This window comes from Microtus ochrogaster, linkage group LG3 (genome assembly GCF_000317375.1).
Source record: "Microtus ochrogaster isolate Prairie Vole_2 linkage group LG3, MicOch1.0, whole genome shotgun sequence".
NCBI lineage: Eukaryota > Metazoa > Chordata > Mammalia > Rodentia > Cricetidae > Microtus > Microtus ochrogaster.
In genome coordinates this window covers 14986266-15010188 of record NC_022029.1, presented here as the reverse complement: position 1 = coordinate 15010188, position 23923 = coordinate 14986266, and positions in this window count along the sequence as shown.

Below are 23923 nucleotides of genomic sequence, written 5' to 3'. Positions count from 1 at the left end.
CTCTCTCTCTCTCTCTCTCTCTCTCTCCCTGACACACACACACACACACACACACATACACACACAGAAGATTTTATATTGCTTCCTCTACATTTTCTAAACTAAGGAAGAGGTTATATTTTTATATACACCATAGTACACAGCATACTTATCTTTAAATTAATCTGCATCTGATTAGGAAGCAGAGCTATATAATAATTTAAATAGGACAAGTGTAATATAAAGAGTTATTCATCTCTCCTAGGAGAATAATTACAACAATGAATTGAGAACTTGGAAAAGAAAGGCTGGTGGCGAGCTGTTTGGGGGCCCATTGGCTTACAATGAGGACATTAAACTTCCGTTGCTACATTTGAACCTGCTTTAAAATGATGTGGTTGCAGAACACTAGTGAGTGGAGAAACAATCTGATGCTCCCAAGCAATATTTCTCCACAGCTGACAAGCAAGTTAGGCCATACCTCCATGGCAAAAAGGGAGCCAACATGAGAACAGTCAGGCAGAGCGAACAGGGGCATTCCTGCAGGCATAGGCCAGCAGTTCTTGCTGTTCAGGCCAGGAGAGGAGCTGGGAGGTGATCACCAGGTCTGGGCTGGGACTCTCAGTTTCTGAGAAAAGAACAAAGAGCTGAATTTGGGAACACATACTCACCAAGAGCCTCATGCAACAGCAGTAAGCTGAAGCAAGCCGAACACCCAGCCCTAGGAAGGAAAGCTTTGCCGCCCCCCTGCATGCCCTCTGCTGACAAGTCTTCACACTGTGCTTGTGGTTAAGAAAGCTCCAGCACCTAGTCTATTACCACTAACTATGCATTGAAGGGTGAATTCAAGGCCAAGAGCCAGTATATCCATTCCCAGGAAGTAGATTTCCATATTTCGTTCGTAGACACGCTGTCCCCCAAGTGTGCCAAGACTTAATAACTTACTAATTTCCATGACATTGTGTGATCCATGAAAACCAGCCTCCTCCCAGCAGCCTAGGTTTTTTACTCGGTGGTTAAAACTTCCCAGCGGGCTCTGAAGCTGGACTTTCTCACACTGACTCCTTGCTGCTCTCCTTCCAGTAATGTGGCTTTAAGAGTCCTGTTGTTTCCCCTCTTAAAGTGTTTCATCCAAAAGCGGCAAACACCATCCATTTCCTTGGGATGACCGAATGTTGTAATACATACTAGAGCTTAGAAGGGGGATAATTCAAGATCAGAGCTTAATAAATATTAGCTTTGAAAAGTATTATCGATTGAGAAACAGTTTGATAGAGCTTCTACGTCCTTGCAAAGAGGCAACTGAGGTCTGTGAGCCAGTTCACTAATTCGTTTACTCTGGGGGTCAGGCTTTATCATATCTTGTCTCACAACCCAGGGAGATTGTATTGACAGGGCTTTGTGCTTACATTTCAGATGACTAAGTGATCATTATAGCCATTCAGAACTCTCATCTTCTTTATTCCCTATTGACCCTACAGCTCCTCAGTCCACTGAGCAATCCAAGGATTCGGCTTATTTGTCAGATTATACACTGACACACTGAAGCCTACTCTACAAACGGAAAGACAATTTGTTAGAGGTCAAAGAAGAAAAATGTGCTCAGTTTTGAAAGTTGTAAATTTGAATGTCCTCATTTCCTGAGACTGTTTCCGACTTCTTTTATTTTAAACCTAATTTATGCAATGAGATTGCCAGGCGCATATGCCAGTAAGTCAGTAAGTAGTAAATGTTAAATTGAGAATCACTGGGTCCCCAACTATGACCTTTGGGTACAGCTCTAGTCTTCCTGTTTTCCTTGCAATTGCTTCTATACACAATGAGTAGATAGGTGGGCAACCACATTCACCCAGACACTTGCCTCTCATTTCTGTCTTGCTGTTGTTCCTTGTTCTTCATGCGATATGCAGACTTTTACTTCATTGTCTTCTAAAATGATTAACATGTGGTCAGGCCAAAACAATCTTTTATAAGTTCGGAGGAGTAACAATAATTCTAATATAGGCTTTGGGCATACTCTCAGTCAAGACAGCAGAAAGAAACAAAGGGAACTTAAGGGTACAGTGCCAGTCATACACACATATTCTCCATCATGGAAATAGTGTCATAGCACAACAATTTTCACATTTTGCCACACTGGACTAAACATAGCCCTGCAGATAGAGGCTATGTCTTACTCATGCTATACATAACACAGCCGCATACAACAGGTTTAGCACATGCATGATTTATGCAGTCAGTGTGTTAAACAAATGGATGGCTACACTTTACAAAGTTGAAGCTTCTCTTGCTCCTTCTCTTCAGTCCCTTTTCAGGAAACACAATCCACCCAGCTACACAATATTGAGAGAGAATCTTCCGCAATCTGGACCCTACAGTAAAATATTTCTACTAAAGCTGGCAGGCTCACACAGTTTACTTTTATGTCAACTGCAACAGGTTAGAAAACCTCAAACATTCAGAGAGTGACTAGAGAATTATTTATCTTTGCTGAGAATACCAAATGACACAAGCATCCAAAGCCAAAGCGTGAGCCTCTTGATTCTCCACAGCTTTCTTTATCCAACAAATCTCCCTGTGTAAAAGACCAGTGTACCTCAGTGAAGATCTGTTCAAGTAAATCTCAGGAGGTCCTCGGGAGATTTCAGATAGAAATGTTTGAAGATGCTAATCCTACTTGCATTAGAGCAAACCTAGTCACAAAGGAACATCAAAGGATGGATGAGAAAATGCAAATACTCAAAAGAGGCAAGTCAATCATGACCTACGGTACCAAGGACCAAATACGAGGTATCAAGAAAATACGCTGATCAATTTTCCAAACAGAGTCAAGGGCCAGTATAACCATGACTCATAGTATCTGGAGAGATAGAAAGCATGTTAGATGGATAAATCAAAGCAAAATGTGGAAGAACATTTATAAGCAGCAAATAAGAAAAATCTGACTTTGTTGTGGCAGGTGAATATATGCTTTCACACCTTCACAGGTCAACCTTAGACAGGCCTACAGAAAATACAAAGAAGAACAATGCATAAAAGGTATACAATAAACATGCAACACCTGCAAGGCAGGAGTTTTCAGAGAACAATTTATATATTTATTCCCTCATTCATTTCACTGACAGTAATTATAGATGCCACACATTGCTACAAAACCGTGATAAATAAGATTGCATTCTTACCATGAAAAACTTCTAACTGCAGATTCAGGCACAGATATAAGTAGGGAATTTCTTGTGCAATGTTAAAAATGCAATAATGGGAGGAGAAAGCTTTCCATAAAGGGGTTGGGGGTATATGAAATAATAAGTCCAGATGACACGGGAGCATACAAGGCATCCCTCAAATAGATTTAGGTAGACTGCCTTCATCTCTACCCAAGCATTCCTACTATTCTTCTGCCGGCTTGATGTCTCTCTAAGCCATTTCCTATAGATCAGCCTGTGCAAAATGGGGATGCGATCATGTGACAGGCTGTTTTAAATGCTTGTCCTGATTATCATTTAATGAGAATACAGAAAATAATTCATCAAATAACTTGTGAAACCTTCCCACCCACACCCCTTCTGGCATTCCAGTCTCTTGCTTTGCTCTTCCATGCTCTCTCTATTCTATCACCATGCATCAGTTTGATTGAGCTGCCATGGCAAGTGTTTAAGATCTATGCCTCGTACTAAACAGATATCTGTTTTTCCACATTACTTGAGGAGAGAAGCCCAAGGGATCAGCAGGCATAGTTGCTTTGGAGTCCCCTCTGGCTTGCAGATGGTGCTGTGCCTTCATGTGGTCTTTTGTACATGTGCACAAAGAGACCTTTAGTGTCTTTCTTTATATGTACATTTCCGTAAACAACAGTCCAACTTCATGAAGTCTCATTGCAAAAGTTCCATATCCAAATATTCGTTCATTCACAAGGCATGGGGGAATCTCGGGGACCCAGCATAAGAGTCTGAGGGGACACAGTTTACCCCATAGCAGTGTATACATTTCCAGCTGCTGAAAGCTTTGACAATGCTCTTGGGACTTCCCAGACACTACTCATCCTCCTTGGGTGTTTTCCTTCTCCATCCAAGTAGGTTAACATCAATTTATTCTTCATATATCAAGAAAGACTTCAAGGACTATAAATATTGAATGAGTTGCCCCATTATTGAAGTATACAGTTATCCAACTTCTCCAAATCTCTCCTATTAGTATGACTTTAATTACTTACTGTGGTCATGGTAACCACTGCTCAACCATAAATAATGTATTTTTATGACCCTAAGAATGATGTTGTATGCTCAGATCTCATTCCTTATTATTTTCAGTAATTTGCATTTCTACTTTGGTTACGTTTGTTATATTCTCTATATTCCAAATTATTTGTCTTTACATTTTAATTGCAAACACTTTTCTTATATATGTTTTAACTTATTTCTAATTATTTTAAGTAACATATTTTTTATTTTTAATTCAGAATATGGGCCAATATCTTAGCTGTGTCTACTCTTTGCTCCTGGATTGTACTCTATTTATTGATTCTAAAGTGCTTTTTCCCATGTCTCACATTATTGTCAACACTCACAGTCTTCCGTTCCTTGCTCTTCCATTATTTTATTGCCTCCTCTGGAAGGACATACAAATAATTCAGCGATGTTAGAACAAACAGAAGACACTAAAACAGCAGGTGTAAGATCTATGATTTCCAGACAAATAAAAAGAAAATTCATAATAAAAACCAATCAATGGTAAAGTCAGAAAAGCTAGCACAAAGGCAGATCAATCACAGAGGATAGAAGGTAAGATAGAATCATTGAGTCCATGAGAAACTGTGGGATTTGAGATGACACAATGCAAATTATAAAATAAGATCATAAAACTTTCACAGGTATAAGTAAGTCTACAAGTATAAATGAGAAAAATACAGATATACCTACTTGCGTGTCAACCAAAATAAAACGTTTTATATCAAAATACACTGCTTAAGGAGTTACTTTAGAAGTCTTGAAACCTATAAGAAAGCAAAATCTTACTCAAAAAACAAACCTGCTAGAAAAACATTAACATTGAAAAATTCCAGGGCAAAGTCAGTAATGCCTTTGAAGTAGGGCATTAGATATTGTTAGAAGTTCATTCATCATAGAGAAAACTTTGTGTAGTCTAATGGTCCATACAGTGCAGAAATTATAAATGAAAATTATAGAAGTGAGTGCAAATTAAAAAAAAATGTTAATGATAAGAAAAGGTTTTGCTTTCATTGCACAATCCGGTGTCCAAACATAAGCAGCTATATCAAACAGACTAAAGGGATGAGGTTTAGCATGTTACCCCATTCTGCATGGCTGCTTGCTAAAGCAATATTAATATAAATAAAATGGAAACAACAGGTGCAGTCTCAAAAACGCTTAATTTATAATGTGCAGCAATTTTCAAAATGAACCGATGCACCCCCACAAATGGAAAGAGTATAGAAAGGGCTACAGTCATTTGCATAGAATCTGTGACCATTTATACTCATGTTGAGGTGTGGGACATTTAAGACATGATACGGTCATTGAGGTTAAATTTCACCCATCAGGGGCATGCTTTCATTTTCATACAGCTAGGCTAGTCTTTGCAAAAGAAATGTGTTATAAAGTTCACTCCCTTGTCTTTTCTTTTTATACACAGTAGCTTGATGCACTTGCCTGGGGACCCCCTTCAATTAATGCAGTGGTCCTCAACCTTCTTAATGCTATAGTCCTTTAATATACCTCCTTATGTTGTGATAACTACAACAATCATATCATATTTGTAACTATTTCATAACTGTAACTGTTCTACTATTATGAATTGTTATGTAAATACCTGATATGCAGGATATCTGTTATGCAACCCCGGTTACATAAGGGATCGCAAAGGGGTCAGCTCTCACAGGTTGAAAACCACTGATCTAATGTAATCTGCCATGTTAAGATTCTAGTGAAGCGTATGTCAGAAGTGATTGCATGACCTTGGATCTTTTGCCTCTGAAAATACAAGTTATCCTCTTTTTCTTTATAAATTGGTCAGGTTCCAGTATCTAGTTAAGTGAGAAAGACAGGCCAATAGAAAAGAGAGGACAGCAAAGAATTAAAAGCAATTAACAAACAACATACCTAGATTTTAGAAATGTCATATAGGAAACTTAAAAGAGAATGGATAATGTGATGATTATTTGTAAACAAATAGAAAATATATTTTTAAATTGACTGCATATAAAGAAGAGAAACCCCAAAGAGAGATATGGAAAATGACACTGGCTTACAATTTGTTTAGATTGGCAGAAGAAAGCCTCGGTGAACTTGAAGGTTGGTGAAAATAGAGACAACAGGTTGTAAAACAACTAAAATTCATTATGTCAGTTTATGAAACTGTCAAACAATGCAAAAATAAAATAAAAATCAGGAATAAAGGGAAACTCAGAGAACTGGGGGAGTTATGGAGCTGTCACTCAGGTGACTCATACCCAGAGGTAAAATAGACAGAGATAGGAAACACATATGAAATGGTAATAAAATTTATCCTAACTTGTTAAGAAACATAAACCCACAGAGTCAATAAGCTCAGTAACTCACTATGTAAATCTTAAATTTGTCCAGGATAAAACAGTACATTTGAGTTAAGGAAGTAACAGCACAAAGACATTTGGCCTTCCTTTAGGATAAAATGGTGACCAGAAGATACCATGGGAACATGTTTAAAGTATCCTCAAAAACTGCATGTTAAAATGACAGCCTACAGAATGGGAAAAGATCTTCATTAACCCACATCATACAGAGGTCTGATATCCAAAATATACAAAGAACTCAAGAAATAAGTCATCAAAAGAACAAATAATCAAATAAAAAAATGGAGTACAGACCTAAACAAAGAACTCTCAACAGAGGAATTTAAAATGACTGAAAGACACTTAAGGAAATGTTCAACATCCTTAGCCACAGAGAAACGCAAATAAAAACAACTCTGAGATTCTGTCTTACACCTGTAAGAATGGCCAAGATCAAAAATACTGATGACAACTTATGCTGGAGAGGTTGTTGGGTAAAGGAAACACTTACGCATTGTTGGTGGGAGTGCAAGCTGGTACAACCCCTTTGGATGTCAGTGTGATGATTTCTCAGAAAATTAGGAAACAACCTTCCGCAAGACTCAGTAATACCACTTTTGGGTATATATCCAAAGGATGCTCAATTGTGCCACAAGGACATGTGCTCAACTATGTTCACAGCAACATTGCCTGTCACAGCCAGAACCTGGAAACAACCTAAATGCCCCTCGACCAAAGAATGGATACGGACAATGTGGTACATTTACACAACAGAAAAAAAATAACATTTTGAATTTTGTAGGCAAATGGATAGACCTAGAAAACATCATTTTGACTGAGGAAACCCAGGCACAGAAAGACAAATGCCACATGTACTCACTTATAGGTGCTTTTAAAACATAAAACAAAGAAAACCAGCTCACAAATCACAATCCCAGAGAGCTTAGACAACAATGAGGATCCTAAGAGAGAAATACATAGATCTAATGTACACGAGAAGTAGAAAAAGAAAAGATCTTCTGAGTTAATTGGGAGCATGGGGACTTTGGGGGAGGGCTGAAGGGGAGGGGAAAAGAAGGGAGGGGAGCAGAGAAAAAATGTAGAGCTCAATAAAAAAATAAAATGAAAAAACTTCATGTTAGTACTTTACACCAAAGGCCCTTCCAAAATGAAGGTCAATCTAACACAGTTTCAAATAAATGAAAACTGAATTTGTTGCCTGGAAAAACTGCTATATGAAAAACAATAAAGTAATTTCTACAGGCTTAATGGTTCTGACACCAGATGGGAAGCGAGATCTGTAGGAAGAAATGAAGAAAGAAACACATACAATTTGATGTAAATATGAAAGCAGATTTTCCTAATTTCCTTAAAGTATGGGAATTGATACAAAAATTATAATATTATCTTGCATGAATGATAGATAGCTATAATAAAGAAACTATTGGGCTGATAATATATACAAATAAGTTTTACAAATTTTGTTTTTCTGGAATTAGTTGTGTATTAACTATGAGTATACTGGAAATATATATTATAAACCCTCAGCTAACCTCTAAAATTATCATGTAGTGAGCATGAATCCAAGTCATTATTAAATAAAAATATTAACCTGGTCAGACTGAAGTCAGAGAATAAGATTAAGTATGTAACTATGAAGACACAGAGAAGTTGAAAGAGATTAATCAACACAAAGTATTAAGATTAACCACATGAGCATTTAGAAGATGTTGTTCTATTTGAGTAATAAGCAAATTAGAGTCTAACATTTAAGGAAAGAAATAGTAATAAATATAAAATGCTAAATTCTACAATGATAAGCTCGTTATATCTTCAGAAAGTTTAAGACAATTCTAAGAGTGATGAATTTAATAATATAACTTCAAAGTATGATACATGCAATGCTGAATAAAGATAAAACAATAATTATTGAGTATTAGATATGTTAATACCACCAATTATTTAATAAGTAGGAACATATAAGAAAAAGGAGGTATATAGGGTCTGCTTCACATTTGTTTTAATACATTTCATTAAATCATAATATTACACAGTGTAAGATCATGGTAAAATGGTGTTATATTTGAAGCCTGTACATTCTCAAGTAACACACCAGTTACGTGAAAACTAACTAAGACACCTGAAATCACAGCAAAGAAAGCTCCATCAGGAGGTGTTTGGATGATACTTAATTGATTTGAACAAACACAAAGCCCAGATAAACTTGACTTTGGTGGAAGATCCAGAGTACTAGATACTTACATTTTTAAAAGAATGATCAAGAATTTCATGCTGATTCCTTAATTTCCAATTTATAACAATAAAGCTGAAAAGATTAAAGATTATGCCAGTAAAAGGTAGAAATAACAAAGAGTAGAAATCAGAGAAATAAAAACAAAGGATAAAAACTCCAGAAAGTAGCATTTGACACTTTTAGAAAAGTAGTATTTTAGTATAAATAATAAACTAATTATATAAAAATTTTGTTAAAATTTAGGATAATAAAAACAAATTAGACCATGAATAATACCAGAAAATAATATTATAAAGAGATCTAGAAAATCATTTTATCTCAAAGAGATCAAACAAATTTCCTCTAATATCAAAAAGGAAGAGAATATAATTTGACTTATTTTTGATAACATAGAACAGTGGGTTTCCTATTGTTATTTTCATACTTGTACACCATTATACTTTGCCTGCACTTGTCCCCTGTCCTCCCCTGTCTCCATTCCCCGTCCATCTGTCCCTTTTCTTTCTCTAAATATTTCTTCTTTCTGGTTTTATTTCTTCCCCTTCCTTCCTTCTACTTTTCCTCCCCCTCTTTCTCTCTTTCTCACACACAACTTTCCTACCATAGATGATGTAACTATAGTTATAGATTAGATAGATAGATAGATAGATAGATAGATAGATAGATAGATAGATAGATAGACAGACAGACCTAGATATCAAATAGCAATAAAAACATTGGTCTTTCATTACCCAGTACATTGGCCTTCTCCTGCACCTATCTCTTTGACTTTAGACCCCCCCCCACCTAATTTCTGAAGCATATATGGACATTGTGATTCTCTATGACATGTTGACTTAGGCTCCTTCAGGTTTATACCCAGAAGTGGTATTACAGGATAACATGGAGGTCCTATGTTTAGGTTTTGTTGAGAAATAGCTGTTGCAGTAGATGCACTGGCTTATATTCCCCCCAACAGTATATAAAGTTTATTTTTTCCTACATGCTCATTGGCATTTGCCTTCATCTTTTATTAATAGTAGCCATGCTTACCATAATAAGTGGGACTCTTGAAATAGTCCAAAGTTTAATTTCTCTGATAGCTTAACATGACAAAAATTTATATATTCTTTTTAAAAAAACTATTCTGTTTAATTAATTTTTAGTGAGATAGTTTGGTTTCTTTATAGTCAGTTATTTGAGTTGGTGAGACATTCTGGGCATTCACCTGTTGTTAGTAGCTTTGGAAGTTTTCCTTTCAATCTGGGTGCTGATCATTTCCCAGAGGACTTGAAAGTTATATAGTCCTGCTTGTTCATCCTTTTTGTTGTTGCTGTTGTTGATTTTTGTGCCTGAATGTAGCACTTCTTCAATTTTGTTTGCCATTCTCGACATTCTTTGTTCTGTTTGCTATAATCTATTGGTGATGGTTCTACTGTTTTTGCTTTTTTTTCAATTAATTGAATTTTTATTGAATATTTTTCCCTTTCATTATCTATCCATTGCTAAATGTCTCATCTTTGTTGATGACTATCTTTTATATGACTGCCTGTCTTTTCCGTATTCTTAATTGATTTCATACTTCTTTATCTGTGTCTATTTTCTCTTTGTAGCAACTCATTGTTTTAGGACTAAACTATTAAACCATCTTTCTAGCATTTCAACAATTTTAATCTGCTTGGATTCAGTCAAAGACACCTTAGATTTTTTTTTACAGATGTCACACTGAATTTCTTTTTCATGTCCATGTTGTAATTTGTACAGCTGTAGGTTTAAACATCTCTTCTAGTTTTCTTTTAGGATTTTAGTGACTTGCCTATTCTTTTTTTTTATTAAAATTTTTTTTATTAAAAATTTCCGCCTCCTCCCCGCCTCCCTTTTCCCTCCCCCTCCCCCACTCCCCATACTCCACTCCCCTCTCCCTCCTTCTCCAGTCCAAAGAGCAGTCAGGGTTCCCTGCCCTGTAGGCAGTCCAAGGTCCTCCCCGCTCCATCCAGGTCTAGGAAGGTGAGCATCTGAATAAGCATGGGATAAAAACGGACTCTCTGAACATGGCGAACAATGAGGGCTGCTGAGAAGCCAAGGACAATGGCACTGAGTTTTGACCCTACTGCATGTACTGGCTTTGTGGGAGCCTAGCCCGTTTGGATGACTTGCCTATTCTTGAGGCTCACTCCTCTGTACCACTAAAAGGGAATAAATGGAACAAGGCACACTAATACATTGCCAATTACCATAGAAGAGCCAATGGACAGAATACACAATCCAGGATGCAAATAATAATTTTAGATAATAGGAAGATATGAAATCAGTAAAATAAAGGAAGAGGGGAAGGGATAGGAGAAAGAAGAAGCAAGATTGAATAAAAGAAAGAGGAGAAATATGTTATAAAGAGACAAGAGCAAAAAAATGAAAGCCTAATTGCATACAATAAAAACATATAGATGAGATGAATAAAAATATAAATAAAACTTAGAAGTGTGGTTGTAAAGGAAATAAGATTTTGCTAAAAAATGTAGCAAAAAAGGAAATACAATACGCAGGGAGAGAGAGAGAGACAGACAGACAAAGAGAGAGAGAGAGAGAGAGAGAGAGAGAGAGAGACAGACAGACAGAGAGAGACAGAGAGACAGAGAGACAGAGAGACAGAGAGAGAGAGAGAGGAATGTCAAATTATAGAGCGGATTCTTTCTGGGTTTCTTGGAGGGAGGGACAAAGTAAGCTAAAGCTGGGGACTCCTGTTTCCCTACCTCTCCATTTGTTGGTGATATGAAAGGGTTGGACATAGGAGATCCACCAGAGATGGAACTTTCGTGACCTCCAGCAGGCTCTGTTGGTCCTACTTAGCTTTTCAGTCTGTGGCCCTGATAGGCCCCTGCCCCCTGAATCTGGAGACACACAGCTTCCAGTTCATTCATCCTAGGGTAATACTGTCTTATCAGAAGTCTACTTCCTGGTTGTATTGAGGAATGTTAAAAGAAAGCACCAAGATTCTTTTGGGAAGATATCTGTGTCTTCATACAACCCACTCAACATTAAAGCCACCTTTTAAGGAGTGATGCCACAGAAGCCAAATCCTCTACTGGAGCTGTATATTTCTCATTTGGACAGCAGTGAATCTTGTGACATATAGGAGGGTCTAGAGAGTGGGCCATCTTCTGACCTCAAGTTCACGGTTATCAGACTGTGTGATTTGTCTTCAGGTTATGGGTTTGGCCCCTAGAAACCCAGGTGTAGCTGTTGACCACATTACTCTCTGACGCCTGATTGGCCCTGCTGGCACCTTACCTTCTTGATTCGTCTGCTCCTCCCCTCTTCATGATTTCCTTCCAGAGCTTTCTTCCAATTTTGGATCTGGGCGCTTTCTTTATTATGTTCCACTTGATGTACATCTTTTTATTCCAGTATAATGTGGATTTCCGCATTAACCTCTGCAATGTAATTTGAAGTCAAGGAATGAGACCTATAATTTTGTTGTCTTTCTTCACCATTTAACTGGTTATATTGGAGTCATTTGTAGATTCACATACATTTTAATTATCAACAGAAAACGTGTCCAAGCCCTTCTAGCTTCTATGTGTATGTTCTACGCAAGCATGTGTATGACTTACAGTTTCACTACTTTCTAGAAACTCTTGAGGTCATTTATTTTGTTCTTCCTCCATTGTTCCACTAGTCTGGTGTGAAATAGGAGAGATGAAAGCAGAGCTCCTTGTCTTCTTCGATATCTTAGAAGGAATGTATTTCATCTTTTATCCTTGGTGAGCTGCTAGTGACGACAACTTTAAATATTATCAAGTTGAGACCATTTGCTTCTGTTGCTGGTTAGCTGAAAATCTGACCATAAGTGTATACGTGTGTATGATAGTAGTGTTTTCTCAAGTGACTTTTCTGCATCCATTGAAAAGATTAATAATTTTTTGCCCTTAATAGATTAACTTAATGTGTTCTATAAATTTTCTGATATTACAACAATCTTAAATGAATTGAGACAGGTTCCTCATGCTCCCTATACTTTTTTCCCCCTAGTGATAGTTTTGACCATCAGGAGATGCAATGCTCTATGTGTTCTCCTATGGCACATTAAACAGTACTATTTTTCTTATATTTTATCTGCTTTCATTTAGGAATTATTCAAACTAAATTTAAATTGGGAAGTGTCCTGAAATTTTCTGTTCTATGGATATCAATGGTTTAAACAACGAATTAAGTGTTTTAATTTTCTAGAGTAACCTGAACATAGGTTATTATCTCTAATTCTTTTAAAAATAGTTCCAAGGAGCAGTAACTAATCATTAGACATGGTCAAAAGTTAAAGTAAAAAAAAAAATTATAGTAGTCTCAAAGTAGATGCTATCACATGAGTTTCAAATTTATATATGATATTTCCAATGTTGAATATTGGTATACTAACGTAGTTGAGAGTTAATAAGATTTAAAAAAGGAAGATAATCTGTAGGGAAGCTTTAAAGCTCACTATGTCCTACTGAAATCCCCATCGTTACTGTAACTGCCACACATATTTGAAATCAGCAACCTATCATCCAAACTCACTCTGGATTGACTGAGTCATGCAGGAATTGTTACAGGCACCCTGCTTTTACAGATCTGTGCCAAAGACACATCAGAGATTTGGAGAAGGAGTTAAAGTGGCAAATCCACAGTAGTGTGACTGTCAAAGAACAGTGGTGTTTTGCTGTCCCAAGAGGCTGCAGAGTTTCTGACATGTAGTAGATTCTTATAGATTAGACATATTTGTATTTGTCTTATTTTTCAGATACATTTTGCAAAAAACAAAAACAAAACAAAAAAGCAGTGTAGCATCTTAAAATAAGATGTAGTTCACTGCAGAATGTTACACAGAGGTGATTTAATGTCTACCATTGTTTCCGTTGTGGCTGGTAGTCACTGCCTCTGGTGGTTTAATGGGTAAAGAATCAAGCAAAGTTATTGGGGAAGGGAATACAGGGAGCACATGGGGGCATAGCATTCATATATAACAAGACTTCTTAATGACCATTAACACACTTTAGCTAATATCAAGATACACCTAGAAACTATCAATAATTTTGAACTATTAGGATAATTGGTGGTTTTTATCCAAGAATGGAGAAGAAAACAATATGGCATTAATGTTCTCTGTAATTTAGCAAGTGCACTAAATGAGAGTATGAGTCTAAAAATATATGACTGCATCCTCCAGACCCAACTCTACACCTGGCAAGTATTCAGTGCTGAATAAATGTTATTTCTAAATAGCAGTGATAGTCATATAAAGAACCCTTGTCCATGCATACTAGGTTTAATGTCTTCCATGAAAAACCTTCTTATAAATTTTCATATCTAAACTACAGAGACAGAGACTTAGTTATATACCACCCATGATGTAAATCAGTTTAACCCCTTTATTTCTGCACCAATGTTGTCCTTGATCTCTTGTCTAGGGATGTCTGGTCTCTTTCTTTGCTAATTTTCTTCTTTATTTTCTTAATCTGATTAATATATTTCCATCTTTATCAAGTCTAATAGATAGCTGATCTAATTTGGAGCTTATAAATTATACAGTTGTATGGGAATTGATTATAGCACGTAACTCTAATAGCCTGACAATCTTTTTAGAGATTAGAAACGCTGCTGAGTTCCCTTTTCTATGGATGATTAATTTTCAGTGGTTATCAACTCTCAAACTGAAAATTAAGCAATACATATTTGCTTTGTGGATGACCAGTTTTATTAAAGTAGTAGAGTTGATGCAATTAATTATCAATACTCTATAAAGAGGAGCCGAAATTAAAATGTCTTGAAAGAAGGAGGCAGGTATGCATTGTCAGTGGTAAAATCCAGTTACTGTCCTGAGGAAGACACGCTAGTCTATGATTTTACACAGCAATCTAGATATCACATACACACCATCGCTAGAGTTCTTGAGTTTTTCACTGTTTGAGGATAGCTGATTTTCTGGCCTACTACTCAAAGCTGAATGCCTCACAGATGCTCCATCTGATGACACAGACATCCTTTGGTCCACATCAGTGCTTAGAGTCTGCCACCAGCATTGGTGCCCCTCCACACTGGACAAGAGAATATTACATATTAAATCCAAGTATTTAACTTCCTTGGACTTTGGTTGTGAATAAAATAATGTGATAGGCATTCTCACAACTAAAAGTGGTTAAGTGGTTTCTTCGCCACTTAACCTAGATCCTAGGAATTCCAGGAATGTCATTTTGTTATAGTCTTATTCTTTGGGAAGACACTATTCCACAGGCTGGATGGTTCTGTGACATTATTGATGGAGGTGGGTCTTATATCTATTTGTTGCTTTCATTGGTTAATTAATAAAGAGACTGCTTGGCCCTCTGATAGGGTAGAATTTAGATAGGCTGAGTAAACAGAACAGAATGCTGGGAGAAAGAAGCTGAATCAGGCAGTAGCCATCATTCTCCCACTGGACACAGACACAGGTTAAGATCTCCCTGGTAAGCCACCAGCTCGTGGTGTTACACAGATCATTAGAAATGGGTTAGATCAATATGTAAGAGCTAGCCAATAAGAGGCTGGATCTAATGGGCCAGGCAGTGTTTAAAAGAAGCAGTTTGGATGCTCACCTTACTAGACCTGGATGGAGGTGGGTGGTCCTTGGACTTCCCACAGGGCAGGGAACCCTGATTGTTCTTTGGGCTGATGAGGGAGGGGGACTTGACTTGGGGAGAGGGAGGGAAATGGGAGGCGGTGGTGGGGAAGAGACAGAAATCTTTAATAAATAAATAAACTTTAAAAGAAAGAAAGAAAGAAAGAAAGAAAGAAAGAAAGAAAGAAAGAAAGAAAGAAAGAAAGAATACAGTTTTCATGTAATTATTTCAGGTATAAAGCTAGCCATGCGGGCAGCTGGGCACTGGGAACGTAGCCCGCAGCTCACTACAACAGAGTGGCACACATGATTAACTAATGCCACATAAAACCTCAGAGGGCTTAAAAGGGAGAGAGAGTTTAACACAGCTTTTGGCTATTTGTTGGTGGCTTGCTGCAAAGAAATTTTCCTGACTCAGCAGCAGAAAAAAAACTGGCTATTATAAAATGCCGGCTTTCTGGGCTGTACCGCCATTGCGATCTCTGTCTGGCTCCTGCAGGAGACAGAGTTTTGAATGGAGCATTTGGAGTAAAGTGCTATGGCTTGCTTGATGGCTGTGTGCCTGGAACTGTGTGTGGCTCAGGGGCACCAAATGGATCTGAGGCAGGAGTGGCTCACCTCCTCCATGCTGAACTGTGCTGATCTCAGCTAGGAACTACCATAATTCCCGTAATAACAGCACGTAGTTAAGGTTTAGGATGGGCAAGGACACAGGTGGTACAGTATTACCCCTATATGGTGCAATTTAAGTTTTTAAGAAAAGCTTAACATTTTAAGAACTGCTCCTGGATAGTAAAAAAAGTACAGATTCACAATAAAACAGATTCAGACATAAAAGACCACTAAATGATTCACATTGTTGGATGAGTGTACATAGGCTTGAGAGAGAGAAGAAAAAGAATATAGAGAATAAAGTTAATGGTTAAAAACAAATGGGTAAAGTCTTTAAAGAGACAGTATAAAGTGATAGAGTAAAAATAAGCCATGTAAAAATGGAAAATTCACAGAGAGTCTGGAATCTTTGTATTATTGTGTTTTCTTTAAAATTTTTGACTGTGAAGGAGCTAAGTACAGAGAGACATTTCATTATATGGGCTGCCAAATGGAATCAGAATGGATATCATAAGGGTATTATGACTTCAGAATTTGGGACTAAGGATATGCTGCTTTGGAAAGGGTCTTCTTTTGTTTTCACAGAGGATGAGACCCTGTGGATTGCTTCTATCCCAATATGGTATGATAGACCACGCCCTCCTGAAAGGTTGCTGTAAACACCCTCAAACAATTGCTTCGCTCAACTGCCAACTGAGATGAAACTAGCACACAGGTTATACAATGAAAGACCTAATTAACGACTCCCCCATTCAGCAGGAAGCAGTTTGGAAAGAAAAAACTGCACCCATGTTCCCAAATATTGTTTATAACTCTTCTTTTACATTTAAAGGGGGATATGATATAGATATGAATAATTTGCATTGGTATAGACTTTAAGGTCGATTTTGTTATATGTATCTGCATATTTCTAATCTTGATTAAGGTATTGTGATTGTGTAGTTCATTTAAAAATGTAATGTATAATCAGAAAATATATGTTGTTAGTGGATAATCATTGATAATAGTCAAGCTTGTAGTCATGTTAGTTAGGTTTTTCTAGATATATAGAGATATATTTCAGTTAGATAGGCATTCTTCATATCTTTCAAAGACTGCAGAATATGGCATTTAAATGTTTTAATAACTTAGGGTTTTTCATAACAATGAGACATGTCTGCTCCTGGGAGCACCAATCTACTTCAAGAGGAAGATGGGCATCGAAGAGGCTCCGTATGGAGTTTGATAGCCATTTGGGCAAGAAACTGTTCTAGCCTGGACTGTTGGATGCCACAAAGAACCTGCAGAGAGGACTGCTGAACTTGCCAAAAGGTGAGATGATTCTTTGGGGATCCTGACTCATGAAATAGTCTGCAAGACATTCTGCAGGACACAGCAGAAAGTGACTGAACTGTCTTTGAAATTTCCTGCTTCATGGATACTATGGGCCTGTAGGCCGAAGATGGATGCCCCAACGGTACAGAGGAACTTTGGGTGACTGTCCAGGCAGCAAGATGTCTCTGTCATTTCTAGAGTTTTCTTATTTCTTGTTTTCTTAGGTAGTATTATATCCTTCTGGAGTCTTTGATGGAGTTGAAGAATGAATAGATAGTTATAGTTTTCCTTAGTTAAGATAAAAGATAAACTCCTCAGCACCAAAACTGGGTAGTGGAAGTAGACAAGATTGCCAGGCAAAAAATCGGGATCTTAAGAGTGGGGTGGGAGGGGGGTAAGGGGAGATGGGGAGAAAAAAGTGAGAAGGGTTGGATGGGGAGAACTTGGGGCAACGGGATGATTGGGATACAGGAAGGTAGGATAGGGGAGCAGGGAAGCACATATCTTAATTAAGGGAGCCATCGTAGGGTTGGGAAGAGACTTGGACCTAGAGGGGCTTCCAGGTGCCTAAGGAGAGGTCCCCAGTTAGTTCCTGGGGCAGCTGAAGATAGGGAACCTGAAATGATCCTATCCTATAGTCTTACTGATGAATATTTTGCATATCACCATAGAACCTTCATCTGGCGATGGACCCACACTGGAACACTGGACTGAGCTCCCAAAGTCCCAATGAGGAACAGAAGGAGGGAGAAGATGAGCAAGGAAGTCAGGACCAAGAGGGGTGCAACCACCCACGGAGACAGTGGGACTGATCTATTGGGAGCTCACCAATGCCAGCTGGATTGTGACTCGAAAAGCAGGGGATCAACCCGGACTCTCTGAATATGGCGGACAATGAGGGCTGCTGAGAAGCCAAGGACAATGGCACTGGGTTTTGATCCTACTTCTAGCTCTGGCTTTGTGGGGGCCTAGCCAGTTTGGATGTTCACCTTCCTAGACCAGGATGGAGGGGGGAGGACTTCGGACTTTCCACAGGGCAGGGAACCCTGACTGCTCTTCAGACTCGAGAGGGAGGGGGAGAGGAGGGGGGGAAGTTGGGGGGGAGAGTGGGAGGAGTGGGAGGCTGGGAGGAGGTGGAAAATTTTTTTTTCTTTCTTAATAAAAAAAAAAAAGTTTAACATCACTAATCACCATAGACATTCAAGTCAAAATTGCAATGAAATATCACCATATGCTAGTTATAATGGTTCTCATAAAAAAGAAATTTATTCTGAAAAAAAAAGATAAAAGATAAAGTAGATGTAAATATTGTAACTGTAATTCTTGCTTGATAACTGTTTTGTTATATGTACTATGTTAAAGTTATATGTTATATTTTGTTATATGTTACTATGTTAAAGTTAAAGCCTTTCTTTTTGTTTAAACAGAAAAAGGGGAAATGATGGAGGTGGGTCTTTTATCTATTTATTGTTTTCATTGATTAATTAATAAAGAAACTGCTTAGCCCTCTGATAGGATAGAATTTAGATAGGTGGAGTAAACAAAACAGAATGCTGGGAGAAAGAAGCTGAATCAGGCAGTAGCCATCATTCTCCCGCTCCAGACAAACATAGGTTAAGATCTTTTCTGGTAAGCCAGCTCGTGTTGCTACACAGATTATTAGAAATGGGTTAGATCCATATGTAAGAGCTAGCCAATAAGAGGCTAAAACTAATGGGCCAGGCAGTTTTCACAAGAATACAGTTTCCGTGTAATTATTTTGGGTAAAGCTAGCCATGTGGGCGGCCGGGTGCCAGGAATGTAGCCCACCACTCCTATCACAACACATTATGCAGAATGGTATTAACTGTCCAAGACTGCTGTAAGAAGTCCTATAGCCAGTAGTTACCCACCCACTGGGGCACTGCCTCTTATACTATTTATGCTGATGTAGAGCATGCCACCAGCCTCTTTTCAAGCTGTGGGATTCGGTTTCTGATCTTCAGTCCAGCAGAGGATTCTGATTTGTGAGTCTACCCCTAAGTAAATAACCGTCTATTTCTCAATTCTGAGCTAGTGTGGGATTTCTTTTAAGTGTCCTTCTTCACCAGACTGATCATCTTGAAGGTTCTTTTTTTTTTTTTTTTTTGGAAGATGGAACTTTCTTTGTCATAATTTATTGATAAAATCATTACCAAAAGTTGTGGGTAAGATTTGCTATGTTTTCGTGGGAGTTGGCATCATAGCATTGAAATTTGAATTGGATTACGTTTTCCTCAATGAATCCTTTCATTAATTTCATAAATTCTTAATGCAAGAAATGCCTTGACATAAACATTAATAAATGTACTAGATACCCCACACATTTTATATACTAGAATTTTGTACAAAACCAGGTAAATAATGCTTCAAGTATAGTTTTAGGTGCCATCACTAGAGTCTTGATGATAAATTATCCCAGCAAATACTACTAAATGTCCTTTATATTATTACAGATTCCAATATTCAAAATATAATTTTTATAGGTAGAAATGTTGAGAGGTCAGGTTGACTACGGATATTTTTGATGCCTTTCAGAGTCATAGGGTTTACCATTTCGAATAGTTTCTCTTAAGCAACTCACTTTCTTGTTGGCCTATGGCATGTGTACACCATCTTTATCACTGACTTTTATCTGTCTACACTCTCCAGAGAACAAATGTTCCGGTACCCTTTAAGATGGAGGAGAAGCAATCTCCAAGTTGTAAAAGGCAGAAGAGAGGGTATTTATGCAGAAAACCGGAAAGGATAGAGTTCAGGGAAGAAAAAGAGTATGTGTCTTAAACTCTTATGTGGCACTATCTGAAAATTAAGCTAACACAAAGAGAATATTTAAATTGTACTGTACATAAGTACAATAAGTGATTCAATGTAAAAGCTAGAAATGGGAAAAAATTTAATGTTGCTGATTGTCAAAAATGAACATAACAAACCTGAAATGGCCGCATATGGAGAAACTGAACATTTTTTTCCTTGGGGATAAGGATGAGTACTCAGATTTTACAGGAAAAAAAGTTTTGATTTGCATAAGCCATAAAGGTAGAATTTCACGGATCACCAACTGTGAATATGAAATGCGGTTTGAGGGTAGAGAGGGTGCAATGAGCATTAGGAGGATCTGTCTTTTACTGTAAACTATCCACACAAGTAAAGATTCTCTGAGGCTAAGACATGCACATATACACCACACAGACTAAATACACTGGGTTTTGCCCACAAGGCACATATGGGAGTGGGTAGGCAGAGTGGATCCTGTCAATCATCTTTGGTGTCTTTGCATTTCTGAGAAGTGTTTGTCTCTCACTGTCCAGCCTCCGATATCACAGATGTCCCCAGACAACTTAACTTCTCAATAATTCTCTTTTTAGTGTACTCAGAAACATTTCACCACAATTAGAATAGTCCCTAAGCCCCATAGCAGCACAAAATTTAGAAAAATTCAATAGCAACTTTTGGAGATTATTCTTTTTGTGTGAATGTACCCTTTAGTAGCCAATTATGAAGCCTGGAAGAAACCTGCAAAGCAAAGGATTGCTGGCACAGAACTGCATGCCATTTGCTTCTTTATTTCAATTGCATTACAAATACTATATTAATTTAGGGTCTGTTTGATTATTATCATTATTATTATTTAAGGTCATGAATTGTCTGTTGTTCCTATTTTCAAAGAGAACCACTTTCAATTTTTTTAAAAGGACATTGCACTGAAAATCAATGTATCTATTAAATGCGCTTTCAATGCAATGTGAAGTTTAGAGACTTCCCTAAACAAAGGACTTTTAAGCAACAGGTGCAATCTGCAAAGACTCTTTAGAGCTTTAACTGCGAGGAACAGTTTATCTTTAGAATACATCAGTGAATGAAGGAAATGGGTCGTAAAATCCAGCCTTGGGTCTTTGGTCTGAAATCCAGTCTTAGGTCTTTGGTCTGTGGCTGATGACTTGTGAAATTTTATTCTTGTCAATTCTAGAGGAGAATGAGGAAAGAAGGATAAAAAGGTATTTGAAACAATCCCTTTGTAAGACATAAAAGATCTGAGCTAGTATCCTCTTTTCCAGCTAGCAAGTTAGCTCACTGATTCAGGGCTGTGTTGGAAGAAAGGAGGTTCTGCTTTCAGAGATGAGGGATCACTTATCCTTTGCAGCAAAGAAAAGAGCTGGAACATAAGCGTTTTAGAGGCTAGTTACCTATGACCCAGTCCTCATGGATCAACAAAAACAGGGCAAAGTGACCCTTGCACACACTGTTGGTTATGTCAGACAACAGAAACCACGAATAGATAAAAAAATATTTTATAACGGTCAGTTGGCATGCTTACCCTTTGATCTTGAGTAAAGCGTGGATCTACCTGTCAAACATTTTGAGCACAAAAATATTATCACAAACATTGTCTGCTGCAAGAGAAAAATCCAGTTTACAGGACACTTTAGGAAAACCCACAAAGGCATCTCTCCCAATGATGCCCAACCCTCTTTCCTGCAACATCCAGTCTGACGAATCTGATGGCCCATAGAGTGAATTCTACATTGAACTCACTCAGCTCAGTGAAGACTCTACTGAAAAGATTCTAAAGAGAAGGAAGATGCAAACAGTGTCACCCTCTACAAAGGCCACCCACAGTTTTGTGCCTGTAACTACTCAGGTGCATTAATAATAATATTTATGATTTGCCTGACTTTTAGGGAACGTATATGTTTTTAGCAATAAGCTATTTCGTAGTACTTATTTTAAATTCTCAGGAAGCTAGAAACCATAAATGGCATCTGATGTCATTCATTTTTTTTTACAGATAATGAATATAAGTCTGGAGTAGAAAAAATATGATTGGTTCAAAATAGAACAGTTATTAACACAGGTTCTTGCTTCCAGGCTGTGTGTGACTAGGACAAAAACAGAAATGCCTTTTAGCTGATGAAGTGATGCTCTGTGGCCTCCTGCCATGCCCAGCACTGTGCCTGCGGACCAGAAAAGACATGCCAGAAGTGTATTCCTTAAACCAACTGGCAAGAAATTCAGTGCTAACTAGTTTATCAAGTAATTTGATTAGATACTATGGTTACATTCAATCAAATAAAGAAAGCTATAAATCAGTGGTGGGGGGAAGCAGGGAAAAAATTTATGTACATCAGAAGAGAGCATGGTACAAACCAAGCCTCAATTCACTGAGGATCATTGGTGAGAAGTTGAGGCAAGCAGCCCTGCCTGTATTGGGACAGAGAGAAAATGATGAAGTGGAAGGTTTGGAAAGGCAGGAAGTGATTACTTCTGAGAAGGGCAGCCACGCCCTTCATCATGCCAGGGTGCCTTTCTCAGTAAGCCACAACATACTATTCCTTTGGTCACTAGTGTGCTCTACATCAGCACAAAGAATGCTTCTAATTTACAGTGAGTGTTTCTGCTTCTGTTGAAATAACCAGACAGATGTAGAATCTAAATCCTTAGTTACAATTAAAATTTATCTGAAAAATTTAAACTTATATCTAAGTTTACAGATATCAAATCATAACAAAAAACAAACAAACAAAAAAGCACCACAGAGCACATAATGTCTGAGGCTTTATAAAAACAAACCTGGTGTTATTTCTGTCCCCCTCCTCTTCTGGTATTGATATTCAGCCCCCACTCCCCACACCCCACTTCCTAGGTAGAGTTCTAGCCTCCGTTTTCCCTCATTCTTTTCTTTCATATGACGTGACTCCTCTCAGCCCCCTTTCACTACCACCCCACTGTCTCTCTATAGGCTCCTGGTTTCTACAATTCCTCAAACCTGGAAGATCTAGAGCTAGGAAGAACAGATGAGAGCAAACATGCAACATTTGTCCGTCTGGGGTCTTCATCACTTCTCCCCCAATGTCATCTTTTCAAGCTCCATTATTTAGTCAAACATTTCATGATTACATTGTTCTTGGAGCTGAATTCCACATTTTCATTATCTATTCGTTAAGGACATTGGGGTTGTTTCCATTTTCTACCGTTGTTGTGAATAGGGTAAAAATGAATGCAAAGGAGGAAGTTTCTATAGAACAGGATGTCAAGTCCTTTTGGAATATGCTAAAGAGTTTTGGATCATATGATCATATGGTAAATTTATTTTTAGCTTTTTGAGGATTCTTCAGTCTGATTCTGAAACACATTCTTAACCCAGTAGATAAGTGTAGCTTTCACCCTTTATCAAAGAAGCTTGTCTATATAGCAAGTAGAAACCATTACAGAAGACCAAATCTGAAACAATGCAGAGGTCACTGCATCAATTAGAGCCCAGACACAATGGATACATCTTTCACACCACTCCTGCACCCAGGGCTCAGGGAACATGATGGAAGAAGGTGTAGAAAGTTTATAAGAGCAAGAGGACCAGGAAATCTGCTCTGAAACTGTATCTCCTAGAAATTATGCCTTAACAAGTCTTTAACAATGACAATTCCAATAGATAGAAGGGAGGAAATCTCACAGAGACCCATAAACAATGAACCACAGGGAATGAAAGATTGATGAAAGAGAGAATTAGCCTCTCTCTCTCTCTCTCTCTCTCTCTCTCTCTCTCTCTCTCTCTCTCTCTGTGTGTGTGTGTGTGTGTGTGTGTGTG